We start from the raw sequence: 19,344 nt of genomic DNA on the forward strand, positions 1-19,344 counted from the left end.
AAAGATAAACACAAAAGTTAACTCTTTACACAGCGAAACACGTTGATGCTGAATAAGCGAGACGAGACTTCCTGGTTAACATTGCATTCAGCACACAGGAACTTAACTGCGTGCTCTGATTGGTTAGCTTCTCAGTCAGGAGAACTTAACTGCGTGCTCCGATTGGTTAGCTTCTCAGTCATCCGCCAATAGCGTCCCTTGTATGAAATCAACTGGGCAAACCAACTGAGGAAGCATGTACAGGAAGTAAAAAGACACATTGTCTGCAGAACCCGTGAAGCAGCGAAAAATCCATGTTATATATTTAGTTATGCTTACATTTAAAATCCGTGATAGAGTGAAGCCGCGAAAGGTGGAGCGCGATATAGCGAGGGATTACTGTACTTTAGTGGAACAGTGAACAGGAACATACTGACGGAGAAGGCCACTGATGTAGTCCAGTGTGAGGCCATTTAAAGATTTATAGGTTAATAGTAGAATTGTATGTTCAGATCTGGAAAACACAGGGAGCCAGTGAAGGTGGAGCAGGATGAGTCTTAAATGCTCGCTGTTGCTGATCTGTATTAGGACTCTTGCAGCAGAGTTTTGAATGAACTGGAGCTGTGATATAAGGTTAGAAGGTGTACCTGCCAGTAGGGAGTTACTGTATGATGTGGGATGTGATAAAAGCATGGACAAGTTTCTTAGCATTAGAAAAGGAAAGGAATGAGCAAACATGGGATATGTTATGGAGGTAAAAGTATGAAAGTTTCTTAATGTGGTTTATGTGGGTGAAGTAAGAAAGGAAGTAACCAAAAATGACACCAAGATTCCTTGCATCAAAAAAGATTTAATGAGATTACCGTCGAGAGTAACTGAGAAGGAGCTAATTTTCTTAAGTTGTGCTTTAGTTCCAATTTACAGGAGTGCAGTTTTGTTGCAATTAAAATTTAAATAATTCTGCTCCATCCAGGCTTTATTTTCACTGAGGCAGGTTGTGAGCTAAGAAATCCCTGATAGTGTTTCACTTTTAATATTGAAACAAAGTTGAGTATCATCTGCATAAAAATGATAACTCAGTCCATAGCTACAAATGATATGGCCAAGGGGAAGCATATAAATAAAGAAGAGCAATGGGCTAAGGGCCTGAGGAACCCCTTGTTTGACCAACACTGAGATGGATCTGCTTTTGCCAAGGCTAACAAACTCTTGCCTGTCATTCTGTTAGGACTTAAACCACTGGAGGGCAGTGTCAGAGATACCCAGCATGTTCTCCATTCTGCACAGTATCACTGAAAAAAATATTTAGGCCTAATATTAAAAATGTATATATTTTAAATGCATATACAATTTCCATCTATTTGGATTACACAGTAAGTAAGCAAACTAATAAACCTAACGTGAAGTGTATTTATCAATCCAACATAAATGAAACAAGAACAAGTGAGGTTTATGTAATCCATCCATTTTCCAACCTGCTGGTCATGGGAGTCTCCTGGATCCAATCTCAGCCAACACAGGGCAGGGTGCCAGCCCACCGCAGGTCACACACAAACACCAAGCACACACTAGGGCTAATTTAGAATCACCAATTCACCTAACCGGCATGTCTTTGGGAGGAAACCCACGTAGAGAACATGCAAACTCCACGCAGGGAGGACCTGGGAAGTGAACCCGGGTCTCCTAACTGCAAGGCAGCAGCGCTACCACTGCACCACCATGCCGCCCCAGTTTAGATAATTGTACTAATAAACCTAATGCTTTTTAATTATAAAATAGCTAGGCCTATGTATTTATCATGAATTCATACAATGTGTATCAAACCCATTAGTACCAGGTTTACATATTCAATTTGAATAAAGTCTGTTTTTTTAAAATGCATATCCAGATTCATGTTAATAAATCCATTCTATTTACAATTGTGCTTAATAACCAGGTAGACCCATTTTACTGACAATGTATCCAATGTACATACTTTTTGTTAATAAGACCAATGTATTTTAAATTCATAACAAAGGTATTTCAAAATATATTTTTACCATGTTTCACATTTAAGAATTTATTAACACTTATGGTATGTTGCACTGCAAAATCTCAATGGCAGCAATACTGATTTTCTGAACTCTCTTCAAATTTTGAAATTGGGATCAATAGCATTATCACAAGGATCAGGCAAGCAGCTGTGCGCCATTGGCTTTAACACTTTGCTGTTTGCTATATGACAAATAAAATATATACACCCATACACATTAACTCTGTTTCTTATGAATTTCAAAAACAAATTACATCACTTTTCTACTTAGTCACCTTCCTTTGCAATGCAATTTTCCCAGTGTCGTACCAAACTTTTAATGCCCAATTACTACTCCTCCCGCCTTAATCGTTTCCAACAAAAATACAACAGTGCGGAAACATTTTGAGTAATCAGGCTTTTGAGCAGCAATATCATAAAATGTTTTAGGAAATGTGCTTAACAACTGTATAATAAAGCTTAAGGTAGACAGATTAAACCAATTAGATCAACAGTGAAGGCTGTAATGCAGTACACAAGCATTTTAAGGAATCCCTGATATCCATTTTTAAAAATTTCTGACCACCTCTGACAATATAAATCAAGATCTGTAAAGAATACATAGACATTCTCAAAACTAAGCAAATCTGATATACACTTCCAGCAGTAAATATCAGTGTATCAGACCAATTGCTCTCAATCACTGAATAATCCTAATTTTCAGTTTTTATGTGCGTAAATCAGTCCAAAAAACATCATACATCCAAAGGTTACACTACGTAGGTTTTGCAAAACTTCCATGCCTTCAAAGTACAATGCTAACATCTGTAGGCTCCTGTTCAGGACCGGCACCCGCTGCACAAATGATGTAGAAGCCCATTGCTGTGTGTGTAATCCTAGACTCGGGCTTATTGGAAAATAAGTAAAGAAGAATGAGCTGTGCAAGTGTTCTATACATTTACAGTTGACAAGTATCTCATTTAGATTGTATGATCAAAATCCAAATGCTGCATTTTTTTCCTCTTTCAGTGCACCCTGCAAACATGGGCAATGCTAAACTATGATGTCTATAAGACAATTAACGGAATGTAAATACATGTATATCCATAACTTACCTATAATGTAAAGAGAGCAGGTAGATGTACACTTACCATGTATTCTTTGACAAGTCTCTCCATGTCTTCATTGAGTTAGACACTTAAGCTCAACAGGACACAGTCACGCTTGATGTTTATGTATTCATTCTGAAACAAGAATACCAAAAAGCTCCCAAAGAAAATTACATTTGTCAATGTACAGACATAATTTAATTAGTTTAACTAATGCTGAATTCAAAGTTAAATCAATGAAGTATTTTATATTACCCAGGGCTGTATTTGGTGGATCCACTCCCAAGACATGTTTGTAGCCACATTATCCTAATGATTTCGATATAATCATATAATCTCAAATACAATATACAATTTCTGATTTGTATTTAATTTTGCATGAGAGAAATTGTTTGTCATTTGTGTGTATTAAGCTGTTTTAATACAAAGATCAATAAAAGGTCTAAGAATCGCAAGATTCATGAAAACATATAGACAGATATATAACATATATGCAAATATGTTTAACTTTTAGAGAAGGAGATAGAATGGATTAGGAGGAGAAAGTGAAAAAATCCTATGAATTCCAGCAGCTTGTTGCTTGACACAAACAAATACTACATAAAAACACACCTACTGTAGCTGCTGGTGCCATTATGGCATGTATTTTCTGTCCTGCAGATCCTCCTTTGGCATGGAAAACCTTAATTAGGCCTTCAGTGTATCTGTCCAGTTTTCAAATTAATTTTGATATTAGAGGAGCAGTTGTTATACAGGGTGGTCCAGATCTAATTATGCGAACACATCGCACCTGCTGTTAGACTGTCAACCTTCTCCCCACCATTTTGGATTGCAGGGCAGGTGCTGCCATCAATCGGCAACAAAAATAATTTTTTGTGAATTCTCTATGTAATAAGTTATAGCGTAATGAAAATTGCATAATTGGATCTGGACCACCCTATACACATGAACTCCAGATTTACCTGAAGGAGAGGAGAAAAGGCATAACAAGATGTATAACACTGAATGCAGTTACTGTAGTATGAAGATTTGCATCTACATTTCAAACTAAGTTATTAAACTTACTGTACTTCACCAGCTTCAAACAGTGCTGGTCATCTGTTTCGCACCTCCACAATCATTGGCTCCTGAAGAACTTCTTGTCTTCTGTACGATAAGGTACACTGCATCTTTTCCTTGATCACTGCCTCATTATTCTTTTTTTTAACCTCGGTCAAAAGAGCAACCATTTCCATTTTTAGGGTGTCTGTGGTCCCACATCTTGGATGGTTTAGACAGAAATTATAACCTCTGAATTCAGGGGCTTCTTTATGTTTGCAGCTGGTTTTCCCTGACCTTTCCGTTTGCCCTTAAGTGAGTTGGCAAGACCTTCTGGGAGTCCAGCTCGGCCAAGCTTGGTACAGAAATTCATCACTTTGATCTTAATGCAGTGCTTCCATTCACAATACAGCAGGGAAAATAAGTATTTTTCTCAATAAATATATTTCTTATGGGGCTATTGACATGAAATTTTCACCAGATGCCGGTAACAACCCAAGTAATCCACACGTACAAAGAAATCAATACAAATAAGTCCATAAATGAAGTCATGTGTAATAAAGTGGAATGGCACAGGAAATAAGTAATGAACATGCTTACTGAAATTTATTTGATAGTAGAAAAGCTTTTGTTGGTAGTCAGCTTCCTGTAAAGCTGGTCACATGCATTGCTCAGGTGTGATTTTGGCCCATTCTTCCACACAAACTGTCTTCAAATCTTGAAGGTTCCAGTGACCTCTTCTATGAACTCTGATCTTCAGTTCTTTCTATTGATTTTCAATTGGATTCAAGTCAGGTGATTGACTGAGCCATTCTAGCAGCTTTATGTTCTATCTCTGAAACCAATTGAGAGTTTCCTTGGAAGTGTTTTTGGGATCATTGTCTTGCTGAAATGTCCACCCTCATTTCATCTTCAGCATCCTGGTAGATGGCAGCAGATTCTTATCAAGAATGTCCCAGTACATTTCTCCATTCTTCGTTCCTTCAATTATATGAAGTCTGCCAGCACCATATGTTGAAAAACAGCTCCACACCATGATGATGTGTTGGACTAATTTGAACAGACTATACTGTATTCTCCCAGCATTTCATAGGCATATCCAAATGTTGTGCAGCAAACTTCAACAAGCTTTTTCTTCAGCAGTGGAGTCTTGTGCAGTGAGCGTGCATGGAGGCCATGGCGGTTGAGTGCATTACTTATTGTTCTTTTTAAGCTCTCCACGAGTAATCTGTGGAAGTAACCCCCAAGGAAGACAGGAAAGCTTCAATCAATCAGTCTTTATTAAGTCACAGATGAGTGCGTGGATTCATGCTTTGCAAAGCAGAACAGAAAAGTTTTCCATTTCAATCGGCTTTAGTATTCATTACTTATGAAACAGCATCTAAGTATTTCATCAATTCGGCCAACCATTTCTTTTTTGTGTATGTGTCAAACTGGCCCCAGTGAAGGAAAAGTCATCTTTCCTGTGTCTAATGGGCGCGTTCCTACAGGAAATTACCCAAGTTCAGCTTTCTTCATCTTTTCTTATGACAAATGCCTGTATGAATAACCTGCCGTTATAATAAAACAGCTTTTAATCCTTAGTAGCTTGCAAGCAATTACATTTTCTTTCACAGATCCTTGGCTATTGGTTATTCTTTTGACGCTGTAACGATGCGGGTTTGCTCCATGAGCTTTTAATCCTTAGTAGTTTGCAAGCAATTAATTTTCTTTCACATTTCCCTCATTTTTTTTTTTTAAATGTCTGAGGAGTAGTTGAAACATTGTACATCGTCTGTCTGATCTGTATACTCAGGAACCATAGATATAAGAAGGAATTGATATGGGTGATGTGGGAATGGACACAGGGAAGTGCACAACAAAAGAATAGACAGACAATAAGAAAGATATTACCTACCATAATAGCAGACTGAGTAAGGGACACTATCCAGTTGGAAAATAGCGAATGGAACCAGTCAAAAATTGACGTAATTGCTATAAGTACATAAGCAGTAAATTCTTTTTGGAGCGACTATATAAGGGCTGTAGTAAAGGATCAATTAGAGGCAGTGTTGTTAGAAATTTTGCTGAACACAACACACACAATCCTCACTTTTCAGTTAAGGCTTGTACTTCCTGAAATTAAGATACACTTGAAAGGGCTACCGAGAGAATTATGTGCATCCTTAAAAATATAATAAGTGAAAAGGTTATAGGGAAGGGGTACAACTAAGAGATAGTATTTAGCAGTGGCACATGCATAACAAGACTCTGTTCTTAATTGTGTAACAGTAACCTTCAACCACTTATACCCCAGATTATCCTCTAGGAAAGAGGGAATAATCCCTTGACAGAGTCCCAACACAGAAAGTCCAAAAAATAGCAACAACTTGATGATTCAGTCCACTTTTTACAGTGAGAGATGTGCATTCAAGAAAGGAGTCCTTCAACCTTCACGGCATGTGGGGTGCTAAGCAACACCTGGAATGGTCCTCTCCACCTGGGCTGGTGCCAGTTTTTTCATCATGTGTCTCTAATGAGAGCCCAAGTCCCAGTTGGTATAGAAATTTATGTTTCAGGTAATGAGGTAGTTCACTACGTTTCCCTCACTTGTTCATGCACTGTCTGTAAGGCACTACATGGACCTGAAAGAAAAGATACAAGATCATTGTTGACCATGTGGAGAGTAATTTTACGTAGTGGAAAGCACATTAGCATGGGGCGGCCAATAATAATCTCAAACAGAAAGAGCCCTATCTGGCGATGAGTCCTTCCCCGCAGATCAGCCAGAGCCAAAGGCAATGCATCAGACCAAGATAGGCCTATTTGTTCAAAGAGTTTTGCCAATTTAAATTATAAGGTGGAATTTACACGCTCCACTATCCCTCCACTCTGTGGATGGTACTTGCAGTAGTGGCAGACATCAATGTACAGCCACTGAGACAGCTCTTATAACCGAGTATTTACTTGCAATTTCCGAGGCAAACCCCAGCGCGTGATGATTTCTTTAACTAGCGCTTTGACTACCGACTTGGCATCTGCGTGCCAGCATGGGAAAGCCTCCACTCAGGGAGAGAAAATGTTGATGATTACCAAGCAATATTTATACCCATGAGGCGGGGTTAGTTCAATAAAATCCATCTGCAGATGTTCAAAGGGCCATCTGGCATTGGTGTTACAACCAGACTTACCTGCAGTCTTTTTCCTACATTAAATCTTTGACACAGTGCACACCTTTTACAGAACTGGTCAGCAAAGTTGGAAAATCCCGGGGTGTGACAGGATTGTTGCACCTGTGCCATCGTTGCATCCCTGGAAGCGTGGGCCAGAACATGCGTAGCCTTTGCAATACCTGTAAAGGAATCTTTGGGGAGAAAAGGATGTTTAGTTAATGGATGGATCCAAACTCCTTTTGGGTCTTTTTCTGCACCCTCTTTCTGCCACGTCTTTATCTACTTTTCTGTTGTCTACAGTTTGTAGAGATAAAACCGCATCCTCGAGTGACTCTTGTTCTTCCTTCTGTTGTAGGAATAAAGTGGTTAGTGGTGAGGTGGGATCCCAGGCGGCTTTCATAGCCCACATGTTTGCTTGCACATTTCCCTCACTCACTGGACTCGTTTACTCCGTGTGAGCTTCACACTTCATTACCGCAATCGCTGCTGGTGGCTATACGGCATGTACGGCATTCAATCAGCACGTGATGCTGAATCAGTTTTCCAGTACTAGTTTTATAACGCCTTAATTTCCACAATGAGCCATGGTCGTGGCAGACCCTGAAAGCATACAGAGAATTGGTGTAAATGGTCACTTGTTTGTCTTGGAACAGTTGAGGGCATGCAATTCAGCAGCCTGTGATGATATATTTGACTTTAGTCTGCCTGCCTGTAGCAGGTGCATATCCTGAACGATTGCATATAGTAGACAGGCTGTCCAATCTTAAGAAACACCCATCTACAAACACTGTTGCTCATTCTTCTAGCAGGGTCTCTTTTAAATCAGCTATAGGTTTGGTGACTGCTAGTATTTTTTGTTCACAATTATGTGGCTCTCCGTCTATTTTTATTGACAGGAGAGTCACAGGGTTCAATGTATATTACATTGTTCGAGCTAACGTTAGCAAGAGAAAGCAACACATTTTGATAATGAGTTGCCCAAGCAGCTGTCATATGAGATGTTCTTACCTGTGCTAAGCTGGAATGTACAGCATGTGGTACCTTAACAGTTAATGGACTCATGAGAACAACATCTGAGCATGTTAATATGGTCTCTGTTGTTGCAGCAGCTGCTTTCAAACAGGCCAGGATTGTAGCGGCCTTTGGATCCAGTTTTTTTAGAATAGTACCCGACCGGTCTTTGTCTATCTGTATGTTGTTGAGTTAGTACTGCAGTCATATACCCCCTTTTCTCATCCATGAACAGAGTGAAAGGATGAGACTAGTCCGGAAGTCCTAACGCAGTTAATATTAGTTAAAGCCTTCTCAGCCTGCCCTGTTCATGAACTTTTATCAGTTAAGGCCAGATTAGGAGACTTTGCTAAGTCTTGGAGTGACTGTGCTTTTTCAGCAAAATCTTTAACCCATTTCTGGCAATATGCTAACACTCCAAGGACGGACAACCAGCCACCTTATAGTAGGACGAGGTAAAATTGCCTTGATCCTATCATTAGACAGTGCACATTCCCCTGCTGTCAAATCATGACTTGGGTACTGTATTTCATTTTTCTTTCAACCAGTTGCAACTTTTTCCTGGGTCACCTTGTGCCCGTTTCCCGCTAGGAAGGCTACCAAAGCCTTTGTGTCTTTTTCACATTGTTCTTGAGCCTCAGAACATAGCAAATCATCTACATACTGCACCCGAACACTATCCCGAACTACCCGAACACAGTAACCTTCCAAATTTTTTGGTAATGCTTGTCCACATACAAACACACACACACACACACATACACATGCACATACAGAGACTGTATATCCCTTCAGTCTCACAGTCCAGGTCCAGCGCTTCTCTTTAAAAGTGAATACGAACATGAACTGGGATTCAGGGTGAACAGGAATAGAAAAGAAAGCATTTGTGAGATCAATAACAGAAAACCATATAGCATTGGATGGGAATGTAGAGAGAATAGTGGAAGGATTCGGAACTGTAGGAGCCCAAGGGTGTAGCAGGATTGACTCTGCGGAGGTCCTGAACAAACCACCACAACCCATCTGCTTTTCTAACTGGTAGAATAGGATAGTTCACAGGAGAGTATTGGATCGGAATAATAGCACCCTGCTGAACTAAGTCAGCATGAACAATGGTAATACCAGCCTCGGCCTCAGGCGAAAAAGGATATTGTGCACAATGTAAATGGAAGGATGACTTTGTGAAAATGACCAAGGGTTTAACATGAGCTATTCAGCTAAATAATTTTTCCCTTGTGCCCAGAGAGATGAGGGGGAGCGAGTCTAACCAAAAGATCTGAAGGGTAATCAGTATGGGTGTAGGTGGAGAGGTGAAAGATGAATGACAGTGCTTTCGGGTTACTGGTACAACTAGTCCTACTGCAATTTTCTTAATAGATCTATCTGGGGTGGACCAAATATTAGGCCCCACATACTCCCAATCCTCCCCTTCCTGACATGCTAATACTCATTGGACTCACATCATGCCACTGAAAGCGAGCAGATTTAGCAATGGAGACATGTGGGATAGAACCACTCCAGAAGAAAGGCAGTTGTTGTGACAAAAGGGAGACTGCTGCTCCAGTCAATTCTCCTGAGATATACAGTTTGTTTGGCAAATAGTCTCTTTGTTGATAGTGCTGGCTAGAAAGTCTAAGAGCCAGACATCATCATAATACAGTCCAAAAAATAATGCAATACAGTGAAAAGATTTTGAACAATGTAATCCAGGAGTAATCCGGGACAGCAGAGATATTTGTTGTTTTGAGGAAAACATGAACAACCCAGGCAGCATAGGAGCATGTAATGGTGGTGGGAAGTGCAAGGGCAGTGTGTTGTTCTGATGTGACTGTCACTCTCTTTTTCGTAAGTGAGATGCGAAGGCACAGGTGGGCCATCAAGTCTTGTCCTAACAAGTTCACTGGGCATAGAGAGCTGATATATTTTGCGATTATTTGTGCTTGTAACTGTTCACTGAACATTGAACTGGCCACTATCAGCCTCCTGTTGTCCCAGAGTCTCATTCCATTGCCCTCACATCATTTCAGCTTGGACTTAACTTGGACTTAAAGGATCTGAGTCCATTCTGCAACATTTGACTTATACATGTCATCTAGCTGCTTCACCGCCGTCACAAACTTCTGTCCCCCTACTTCTTCTTGGGTTTGGTAATTCCTGCACCACCTCTTTTAATTCTTGCAGGTCCCAGTTTTTATGCACCATCAAGGTGGGACGGTTTTAATCTGAATTAGGCTGTTGTGTATTATATCACAAATTGGGCACTTGTATTAATGGGGCTTGAAATTCCATCCTTTCATATGCATGTTTGACCGTGGGGGTCGGAATCAGGGCTTGTGGGGTGTCCCTTTCCCTGAGCGGTGTCTTTTTGCTGTAGTACTTGTTTGCACCAATCGTAACTGGGGTCGGTGGTGATCTCTACCCTCTCCCTCGTCTTTGCTCCTCTCTGTCTGAAACTCTTCGTCATAGAAATCATCAAGATAATCTTCTTCCTGTCCTTCATTAATTCTTCCAGCTGCTACGAGGGGTGGTGATGCACTTATGTCCTCATAGGGAGGAGGAGCGCATGCGGTCGCTAATTTAGAGTACAGTCTATTCTTTTTTTGATTTATATTATTTTTATTTACTTATTCTTCCTTCTTTTGTCCTGACATTTGAGATGGTTATTGCATTACCAAAAACAGCTTTTCTTTTCTGCCATGAGTTTCATTTCGCTTTGCAGTCCCTTATTGTGTTTTTGCATCTCTTTCAGGGCTCTATCTTTCATTTTCAATTCCCATCTATCAAACACTTCCATTCTATATGGCCCTCGACTACAGCACCCTCGTTTATTTCTACATACAATCTTCCTAACCTCCTATATTTCACTTATATCACTAGAACCTTTTACTGGCCACCTGCCCCTGCTCTGTTTATTCCATTCTTCTTTAAAATCTAACCCTGTTTTCTGTTCTACATAGCGTCTTGGAGAGCCACCTTTCTTTCACTTACATTTTCCGAAAATAATCCTCCTAACAGAGGCTCCTCATTCACACCCTGTTGTTTCGATTTTTTTCTTAATACATTCCCCATCGTGACTTCCCCACTGTCGCTTCACTCCAAATCCCTTCCTTTCCCTGGATCGCAGTCTGTCGTTTCCTCCTTTAGCAAACTAACAGTTAAGCAGGTTATTGCTCATGGTTTCCACGACAGACTTAACCCGTTGAGTCAGGAATATAACCAGACTATCAGAGTGAAGAATCTCACCCTCCCACGTAACAGTGCTTTCCTCGACCGTGAGGTGCTTACCACCTATCTGTTCTTCCCACTCCCACCCTGTTTTATTTTATTCCGAGCCTCTAAAAAGTCTCGTTCCAAGGAGTGTACTAACCCAGCATTCCCAGCACCTCATTAATCATTTCACACTTCACACTGCTCAGTGTCCTTTTACTTCAGTGATTCCCCAACCGGGAGGTACTTTCCCTTTTTACTAAACTTCCATCTCTACCTTCTTATTACGAGTCTACCTCATCTCGATCCAAGAGGCGCTCTTATCGTAACGTCCCCAGTACCTCCCTCAGACAGTAAAGCAGTTGTACTCACTGATCACCGATCTTGTGCCTGTCTGCAATTCACACTTTCACTTGGGTTCTCTGACAGGAGGAGAACTGAGGCTCACAGTTCCCAGCTCAGGGACGAGCCAGTCCTAACTTTTTTCCCGGAGCTGGTCTCACCAGTTGTAACTATCTCGCTGGTCCTCTGTGCATCCTAGAATTGGATGTGAACCAGGAACCTGTAGCCGGCAACTGCCCCACGTTGGGCACCAACTAAACTGTGGACGTAACACCCAAGGAAGACAGGAATAGTGCAATCAATCAGTCTTTATTCAGTCACAGATGAGTACGTGGATTCCTGCTTTTGCAAAGCAGAAGAGCAAAGTTTTCCGGTTTCAATCAGCTTTAATATTAATTTTCCTCCCTCCCCTTACTTATGAAACAGCATCTAAGTATTTCATCAATTCGGCCAGCCATTTCTTTTTTGTGTACGTGTCAAAAGGGGCCCCAAAGAAGGAAAAGTCATCTTTCCTGTGTCTAACGGATGCATTCAGTTCAGTTACTTCACCTTATCTTATGACAGACTCTTGTGTGAATAACCTGAGGAAGGCCTACAGTAAGCGAAGGTTTATGGATGTGTTGAGAGAGGATATGCAGGTGATGGGTGTAACAGAACACGATGCAGAGGACAGAATGATATGGAAGAATATGATCCGCTGTGGTGACCCCTAATGGGAGCAGCCAAAAGAAGAAGAAGATAATAAAACAGCTTTTAATCCTTAGTAGCTTGCAAGCAATTAAATTTTCTTTTACAGATCCTTGGCTATTGGACAACTCTTCTGATTATTCTTTTGACTCTGTGACAATGCAGGTTCGCACCACGCTCTCATTCAGCTTCTGGGAGCCCTCGAACCCGACACAGTTGGTAATGTCACCAATGAGCTGTACAGTGAGGCACAAACAATGAAGCAAAGGAAGGTGCAAAACTGCCAATTGCTTTTATTTAGTGTTATAAAGTGTTCAAATAAATAAGTAAAGTGCATCAGTAAAAGTCTTCATTAAATAAATAAACCATTAAAAAGAATGAAGTAGTGGAGGTTAAAATCCGTTAGAAAAAAATCTTTTAAAAACAACGAGGTTAAAACAATGGCATGAAGCAGTCTCTTTAAAAATTCCAAAGCATGGTGCGACTTCTCTACCCAACCGGCAAAATGCAGCTCCCTCAATGCAGGTCCAGTAGCCCTCTGATCCCTTGCTACTGTTTGTCGGGCTCCATCCGGACTGAGACTTGGGTTCTTACCCCAGCGGCCAGGGCGCTTATGCTGGAACTCAACTAGCCCAAAGCCTCCACGACTGCCGCTGCCTTTTGACGGCCAGTCGTCTTTATCACCGGTCACTCCAGCTTATTGATCGCTCAGCTGGAGCGACCGCTTCCTTCAGCCCCACCTAGTGTTGGCCTAATACTCTTTCTCGGGGCTCTCCTTCCAGCTGCCTTCAACAGAGTGAAGCTGCAGACCGCAATACCTCTGACATTAGACACAGAACGCCCTCCATATCACAGAACACCCAGCATCAGTCACGGAAAGCCCTTGACAGTACACTCCATGTAATGACGCGATTTATTATAACGCCTTCTGCGAGACAGTATTGACACACTCATTGCACAGTATACTGCAGTTGTACAAATTGCAGCAGTTTCTATTTGGACAAACATAAATGACTTCCAGTCTCATACTTACGTTATCCAACCATTCTAAGCACTTTGCCGATATAGTTTTTTTTTTTTACTATTTTGAATGGTTGTTCATTACGTATTCTCCTGAACCATTAACATTATAGTAAAAGTAACAAATCTTATTACCATTTAGAATTTAAAACAGAATGTACCTTATGAAACTCATAGCTAGAGATTTTCAATCTATAAATGTATTTCATTTAGCAAATCATAATCATGAGAAACGATATTAAGCTTAATGAATTTTTTAAAATTTTGCAAAAACAGCGCTACATATAAAATTGGTTTTAAAATTAACTGGGAAACATTTTAGGAAACAGTCAGTCATTTATTTATTGATTTGATCCATCAACATTTTCATTAATAAAAGTTGTATGTGTGAAATACTTTATGTCATCAACTGAACAATATGTGACAGCCAATAAATTTTTCATTTTTGAATAACATTTGACTTTGAGACAATCGTGATTGTTCTTAAACCTTTTCCGTGCAACATTTAAGTAGATCGCAAACACCCTAACTTAGATCGGCATAAAAACAAACTGTCTTTGAGTTGTCGTCTTTTTCATTTTTGATAAATATCAAATACTATTACTACTACTACTAATGATAATAGTAAATAGTGTCAGTTGCATTGGGCATTCAGCAGGGAAGGTGGTCTCATCATTAAACATACAGTTTTTATTGTCTCGTGCATACAGTATAATTATATTATTACTTGCATGTCTCTCCAGAACAGTGATAATATAACAAAACACAAAACATATACTTAGAATACAATGTACAGTATAGATATATATTCAGTTATATTTCAAATATTTATACATAGTCTTTTACTTACAATGTTTCTTATTACGTTTGGCTCTTCAGTAACTCAACAACTAAAACACTTTTTTCTGAAGCCATACTGAGGACCACTGGTTCTTTACTATTTGCCAGAAGGCAGCAGCAAGAAAAACAGCTGTACAGAATGGCTGAGTGTGTAATAATCATAGCAGAATGTCTTTTAGATACCCTGGACAGAAGGCAGCTGGGTGCCTGTAATATTTTGTGGCTTTCACCACCCTCTGCAGTGACCCAAGCATGAGTGTCCTAACAGGATGTGATGCAACCAGTGAAGATGGACCCCAGACAGCACCTGTGAGACAAATCAGGAATGCATTGGTGAACTTGGCAATAGACAAACCATGCTGTTCCCTCCTCAATTAATTAATGATTATTACCATACAAAATTTAAACAAGTTCACCTTTTCCATAGCACTCCACAAAAACAAACCACAGCGTAATCCATCCTCCGAAGTCTATGACCTGCTTCTTAATTTTTGGACATTAAAGGTCATATTGTCCTGATTCAAGCAGATAGATCTCTTGTCTGCAAGCCATTTAATCATTGGTGCACTGTAAAAAATGTGACTGTCAATTTATAATAAATTACTGGCTACTAGTTGCACTACTTTTATAGTATTTTACTGTATCATATTACAGTACATTACAATAAAATTACCATACCACTCTGTGACTTCACAGTAAACTGGGCAACAAAATTACTGTGATGTAGCAGTTGAATTACAGTAATTAACCATTTTCAATTTACATTAATCTACTTTATTTTTACATGCCAACTGTAAAAGTAATGCAACTCAGTAGTACATTTTTACAGTTGCAAGTTTACAGTTGCAATAACAATATTAAATACTGCAAAGGACGTTAAAACAACCTTGATCACCCAACCTATTCACCAAATTTCCTCAAATTTACATCAAGTTGAGTTCTGAAGGTCTCTAAAGTCCCCTTGTCCACCTCACTACTTGTTCCTTGCATTTGTGGTTTTCTGTATGATGTTTGTACAAAATGTGTTTCCATCAGTGTCCCTGTAGTCAGGATTTGACTTTTATCAGTCACTTTACAACACATATAATCTGTAAATCATTGAAAATTAATAAAGTTAAACAAAAATAAAAACAAAAACACATTATGTGTTTTGCATATTTATTCAGCAGTGTTCCTTCAAAAGTTAAATGCACAGAATTCCTCAAGTACACACTTTTAAATTCAATAAAAGTCTTAACAGGCACAAACATTATGACATAAACCTCACATACAGTAAGTATATGTACAATAAACAAAAACACATTTTTTACTGTATATCTAATATCATCTGAAGTAAACAACTTGCCACATACCACAGTGCCTGCAGTTATTATTGGCAGTTTAGTAGTTATCTAGTAATCAATACTGTATTATTTGTAAATATATGCTACTGTCTCTAGATATACAGACATCTGAAAGGGTCAAGTGCAGAAAATCAATCAATAATTCTGAAACCATGTCTCCTTTTAAAATGTATTTTTTAAGAAATTAAATTAAAGACATTGAACTTCAGTGTTTAACATTTAAACGATAATGTTAAAAAACAAAAATGTAATTACAAAGCAGTCTAACATTTTTAAAGAGAGCAAGATAGAAATTAAACTGAGGCAAAACAGGGGATTAAAAAACTTTAAATCAATTTTGAATGATTAGGAGTCCTTTTAGAAAATAATGTCTACATTGACATCCATTCAAAATCAGTTTCCTCAGAAGTGTACAGACTTGTTGGTTGATGTGTCCACGTTTCTTTTTTGATTTTGAGCCCGACTCTGGGTTAATACCCAAGAAAAACACCTGTAAACAAAATATAGAAGCTATCAGTTTTATTTGAGCTTTTTCACACTGTTTTTCAAAAGACATTAAATGCTGTTCCTTTCTACAGAATACTGATGCCTAACACTCCTCCTAAGTAGGAAAGCCAAACATGATTTCTCTGCCATTTTAACAATGTTGTGGTGATTTACTAGTCTCACTATTACCCTTGCTTCTTTAAAAGAACAACTGTTATCTACAATTTTAGTGTGTTAGTTTACCTTTGGATAAACTCCAATATGGTTGAGGCATCTTCAGGATACTGCAAGTTAAGGTTGTAATAACTTGCGAAGATTGTAGCAATACCATTGACAAAGTCATGATGTTGTCCCATGACCACTTGTCTTTCAATTGACAACATCCAGGCTTTAGGCTTCATTATGTCATCTAAAATAAAAAAAGATATTCGTCATGTACTTATGCAAAGAAGTGGAATTCTTAATAAACAACAGTGTGAAAGGAATGGGTTGCTAACACAGGGTCTTAGATTAAAACTATTAAAGTAATAGAAATAATTATAGTGTATTACTCATAAAAGCAGAAAGGAATCATAGGTCTACACACTGTTCTTCTGATCTTTGCAAAGTAAAGAGCAGCTGCACAGACATTCAAAACATATATGAGAAGGTAATACAGGTTTAGATACTACTATAGTTGCTAACACTATAAACTATAGTATGTGTTGTTAACATTACCTTGTATAATGAAGCGGGGAGTACTTGGTAGCATCATTGTCCTCTGAACATCAGCGCCTGTGGCACATGTCTACAGTAATACATAAGTTTAACATATGCTGGATATATGTACAGTGTATACTGTATATCCCTTAGTGAAGAGTAAAAATTATGGCAGAAGAAAATCCTTTGACCCCAGTGATTCACAATTCTAGATTTAACAATTTGTATTTTACTAAAATTCAGTCGTCAGAGAACTATGTGTCTACATGGGGGATTAAGAGTGTATGAATACAAGTATGAAAGTTAATATACTGTATTGTCAACCCAAGTTCCAACATTGGCACCTGCCTTTTTTACTCTTGGTCAGGTTGAGTTGAGCCGAGCCATCATATTCATCTCATTGTTTCTATCAAACTAGTTCTTCATACAGAATACTGAACATTTACTGCTATATAAAAATCAAGCACACCCAGCACTCCTCAGAATACCATATTAATTTTCTAAAATTTCAAGGCATTAATTTTAGAAAAATATAAAAACTAAAATCAACTCTAAAGCATTTTCAATGCCAGTTGGGTTCCTGGTCTATTGTAAGCAAAATTTACTTTTCTATCTCTAAAATAATTACTTACATCTGTTTGAAGTAGGATTGCATCCTTGGGCTCTTTAAAGTATGCCATCAGAAGGAGAAGGACACATGCAGCCTTAACTGAAACCTCTGGTTCAAACTTAGACAGGACATCCTTAATTCCTGAATGATGGCTTAGTTCCTGGCAGAACTTTATAATTGCACTGCCTTTATTGTCCAGTGCCTCTTGCAGCTTGCTGAGGACAGAGATGTCTGTTAGAAGCCTAAAGTGGGAGTAAAGACATCTTTGAGAGAAAAGGAAAGGCAATTCCTTCTGAACTTGTGCAATGTGTGGTGCAGGCACTCCGTTAAGGTATCGGCGCTGTACGATATATGTCTTCTCCATAAGAGGTTCAGTTTTCTCTGCTCCACTCATCCCTAACTCTGAGAAGATTTTAAGTAGCTGCATTTTCATGTCATCTAAGGATGCCTCCGTTTCTCCAGCTGGCAGTTCTACAGGACACCACCTCACACATCCATACTGATCTACAGGGCCTCTTGCCTCCCCTGCTGCATTAGTGTGGGACCTCTCTCTTGTGTCGCCTTGCAAGAGTATTTTTTCTGTTTTTATATTCCACTCTTGTTTTAATTTGCTGAAGAAGAGAGTGGCAGCCCTCTTCAACCATGTCTCCTTTTTTTCCAACATCCGCAAAACTTTTTGGGTATTCCCTTACAATTCCTCAGAATACACTGTGACACATTGCTCTAGTTGGGTTAAGATCGTGTTCAAGCATCTGATCCACCACTACTTTCACCATATATTTTCTGTCCCCTGGTGATGGTCTTGTTTGATTTGCCACTGCTTTTTGAATTGCTGCTGGCATCCTATTCCAATTGACTTGGAACTCTGCATACCATGGTCTGCCAGGATGTGGGGATGAAGAAGCAGAGGAGTTTGAAGTGCTTTAGGAGTTAGAAGATAGGATGAGTGGAGTGCTCACGGGGCTTGAAGAGAGAGATGAAGAGGCAGTAGCATCCAGTTCACTTTGAACTGTTACAAGTCCTAGAAATGATAGCAAAAAAGATCAGTGGAAGAAAGACAAAAAAGTAGCACACTAAATTAATTTCTGATAAATGACATTGTTCCTGTTCAATATAGTATATTGGTAACCACTGGAAAGAAACAGAATGAAGGACACTAGTAAGAGAAAGACATGATTGTGTTTTTTAGGTCAATGAGTTCGCCCTTCAGTAATCTTTGAACTTCAGTGTTATTTGTTCAGCTTACCAATGGCAGTTATCAAAATATATATTAACCTTCATTTTTAATGCTGTTTAACAGTTTGCAACACTGGATTGGCCTAATGTATTTCTCCAGATCCTTCTCTTGTACAAAAGCAAGGTCTTCCCCAGCTTTTCACATCAAGCTCTTCTAACCATTCAAGAAGAGATGTTAAGGATTCATTTGAGAGGCTTGGCAAGATAGATAGCACCACTTCCCTTATGTCTTGACTCATTTTCTAAAAGAGAGTTTGGAGCAAACAGTCAAATATTAACCAATTAATCCATAAAACCCCTTGATTGTTTGTTTATTATCAGTAATGCGTTCTTTGCTACAGTTTTATGTCTGTATGATTTTATGCTTTATTAAGGCACTAGTGAGTACTCCAAGAAGTGAAAACATTCACAAACTACAGACTATCCCTATCTCAGTTTGATTTCAATTGCATTAGAAAATTTAACTCTTCATTTATAAGTAAATGTGCTGGAATCTTCAAAGGCAATTTCTGGATCATATAGTTACCTTCTACAATACTTTCACCACAATACAAAGATGTTATTTAAAAGACAA

At 39.0% G+C, this 19,344-nt stretch overlaps 1 pseudogene; it reads right to left on the reverse strand.

Moving 5' to 3' along the window:
- Window positions 1–10,624: 10,624 nt before the first annotated feature.
- On the reverse strand, window positions 10,625–18,448 carry LOC120538606 (annotated as a pseudogene).
- Between the last annotated feature and the right edge of the window lie 896 nt (window positions 18,449–19,344).

The sequence above is a fragment of the Polypterus senegalus genome, chromosome 11 (assembly GCF_016835505.1).
Source record: "Polypterus senegalus isolate Bchr_013 chromosome 11, ASM1683550v1, whole genome shotgun sequence".
Classification (NCBI taxonomy): Eukaryota; Metazoa; Chordata; class Cladistia; order Polypteriformes; family Polypteridae; genus Polypterus; species Polypterus senegalus.